Source organism: Arachis duranensis, chromosome 9, assembly GCF_000817695.3.
Source record: "Arachis duranensis cultivar V14167 chromosome 9, aradu.V14167.gnm2.J7QH, whole genome shotgun sequence".
In the NCBI taxonomy this organism is placed as follows: Eukaryota; Viridiplantae; Streptophyta; class Magnoliopsida; order Fabales; family Fabaceae; genus Arachis; species Arachis duranensis.
In genome coordinates, this window is record NC_029780.3 from 94,109,927 (window position 1) to 94,113,246 (window position 3,320).

A 3,320-nucleotide genomic window follows, 5' to 3' on the forward strand; every position below is an offset into this window, starting at 1 on the left:
TTTGGGCATTTAACTCCAGTTCTGGTGCCAGTTCCGGCGTTTTATGCCAGAAAAGGCTCCCTGGCTGGCGTTTAACACCAGTTTGGGCCATCAAATCTTGGGCAAAGTATGAACTATTATATATTGCTGAAAAGCCTAAGATGTTAGCTTCCAGCCTATTTGAGAACGCGCCAATTGGACTGCTGTAGATCCAGAAAAACACGTTTGAGTGCAGGGAGGTTAGAATCCAACAGCATCTGCAGTCCTTTCTCAGCCTCTGAATCAGATTTTTGCTCAAGTCCCTCAATTTCAGCCAGAAAATACCTGAAATTAAAGAAAAACACACAAACTCATAGTAAAGTCTAGAATTGTGATTTTTGCATAAAAAACTAATAAAAATATAATAAAAAGTAACTAAAACATACTAAAAACTACCTAAAAACAATGACAAAAGGCATATAAATTATTCGCTCATCACCCTGCTCCTCTTTTTCTCTTCCGTCAAATTTGGGATCAGCGTGCTCTTCTTCTTTCTTTGGCTCAGGCTCTCAGTTTTAGATTTCACTACTCATTCTTCATATTCAAAATCTCAATTTACTCTTCAGTTTCAAGATCTCATCTCATTCTTCAGCTCTAAAATCAACCTGGTCTTGTTAGGTATTTCTTTTTCCTCTCTCAAAAATTGTTATTCTTTCATAAATCTGATTTAATTTTCGTTTTGATGCTTCAGATTTCAAAAATTTTTTATTCAAGCTTCTTATTACTAATACGTATTAAGGTAAGTTCAGATTCTCATATCTATTTCTTAATTTATATTTTCTGATTTGGCTTCTTATTGAGTTGTTCTATAATTTGTACTTTTTATTTGTTCATCATATCTAATTGCTCTTGAATTTGTTTCTCATATCTGATTTGTGTAAATTGATCTGTAATTTTGGTAAAATTTTTGCTCTTTTTCATTTGATTTTTCTATTTTTTTATTCATAATAAAAAATGAGAGAAAGATAATTGTTACTTGATGATGCAATGCTATTGTTAGTTCTATTTCAGAGTTCTATTCATTTTATGTTTTATCTAATTTGACTTTTAATCCTTCATTTTTTTTTCTTTCTAATTTTTGCACACCATGTATTTGTTCTTTTTCCTAAACCACAGGTTCATATCAAATAGGAGTATCTAGCTTTACTGTGAGAGTTTGAATTTCTCTCTCTTTATATATATATAGTTTGAATTTCTATAATATATTAGTTTGCATTAGTGATATTGCTTATTTTCATAGTTGCTTAATGTAGATCAATGGCTTCCAAATTGCTATTAAAGAAACAAAGTCAACCAGTTGAGGCAAGTATTTTTTATTATTGGAACTTACTCTTTGTTAAACTTAAAGAATTTTTAGCATATTCATGATCACATTTGTTCCCTCAGCTGCAATTTATGTGATATAATAAGAGTATACGATCACAATATCACTACAATATAATGTAAAATATCAGGATTAGAATGTTTTTTATGACTTGTTTAAGTAGTGTTATATAACAAATAGGCTTCTACTTGTGCTTCTGTTACGCATTCTCACTTTTCTGCTCTGCCTCTTTGCCTTTGTTATTTTTTGTGATCAAATTTGTTGTTATTGTTGCTGTAGTTAATCAGAGAAATATTGCTATTTTTTAAAAAAACAGTAGTATACTTCTTCTTTCAATGGAAAAGGTTATGTTAATTAGTAATTAACTCATCTTCAGTTAATAAGCGCAGCCGTGTTTTCTTTTCTTTCTTTAGTGTTCTTTTCTAGAAAATAGGAAATGATTAATTAATTTAAAGTATCACTCTAACGGTATTTAAAAGAAAAAATATCTTAGAAATACAACAAATTTCTAATTTATTAGGTGGATCCTATTGATTAAGTGAGACTAAAGCTACTTTTGTATGTTTGATAATAAAGCTAGAGTTACACGTTGATTTCATCGCTTTGTTTGAAAGAAAATGAGTGTGATTAAAAGCTATGAAAGGTAATATTCATTTTTATTTTTATGTTCATTTTAAGAAAAAAAATCAAAATACATATATTTTGGTCGTTTAGGAAAAATAAAAAACAAAAGAAATTAAAGACAATGACTATAATGTTGTTTAATTAAGCTCTAGAAACTAACCGACCATATCCCCCTAAAACCAACAAAAACCAAGGACTAAATTCATGTTACATCCGACCACTCATTATTTGATCATTTTTTTTTCTGAATTTGTTGTTAACCGGTCTAATAATTTAATTAAGAGTTGTGGCTTAATTTCATTGAAATGTTTAGGAACTCACTAGTAATTTTTAATTTTGCTAAATTTTTTCACCACTAAATCGTTCACTTTAATAATAGAATAGCTTTCATTTCAATATTATTTAATCCTTCATTTAATTTATAGGAAAGATCTTGATCTATTAATTTTTCTCATTGTCAAATCAATTTCTTTTTCTTTCTCTGTTAACTAGTAATATTATATTAGCATTTTCTTTTAAAAAAATTAGATGACTAATATATTCTTTCCTTCTCTATTAACTAACCCTTTACTTTCTCTGTATCTATTTTTCCTTTTATATTTTTTTTCATTATATGTGCTCCTTAATTTTCTGTTTTGTATATGGTAAGTTGTGGTTGTGTTATATGTTTGGTATGGACTATGTGACATGCATTCTCTGGATTTTATTTTTAATATTTTTTTAGGTATGTTAAGCTTGTCATATACTCAATGGACAAGGATTGGAAGCAAATTAAGAATAGAGCCCTTTTACAATATAGGAGAGGTGTGAAGGAATTCTTAGATTTTGTCTTTAGTCATACAAAGATGATAAGATATATTGTCCGTGTTTTAAATGCAATAATTGCCTTAGAAAAGCTCGTGAGCAAGTAGAATTTGATCTTCTAAATCATGGCATAGTGAGAAATTGTACAATTTAGTACCACCATAGAGAATCACTACAAGATGAGTCACCCTATTCAAGTTCATTTGATAGTGAGGATGATTATATGGATAAAGATGACATGAAAAACATGTTGTAACACCCTAACTACTAAAGCTCACGCTTCCGGCTGCGCAACTCTGATAGCTCGGACATTACGACGACACTTATACTATTTAATACTAAAATATGAGCCTGTTTAAAACTTTAAACCGCAAGACCGCTCCCGAAAATACTTTCCTTCGACAAAGTACATCCATAGATACGATACCATTTACAAAACTCATCAACAGTACATCCATATATATACATATATATATATATATATATAAATAATATTACAAACATTAACCAATACAATTCCTATCCCTCTTACAGAATATATCAAGATAAA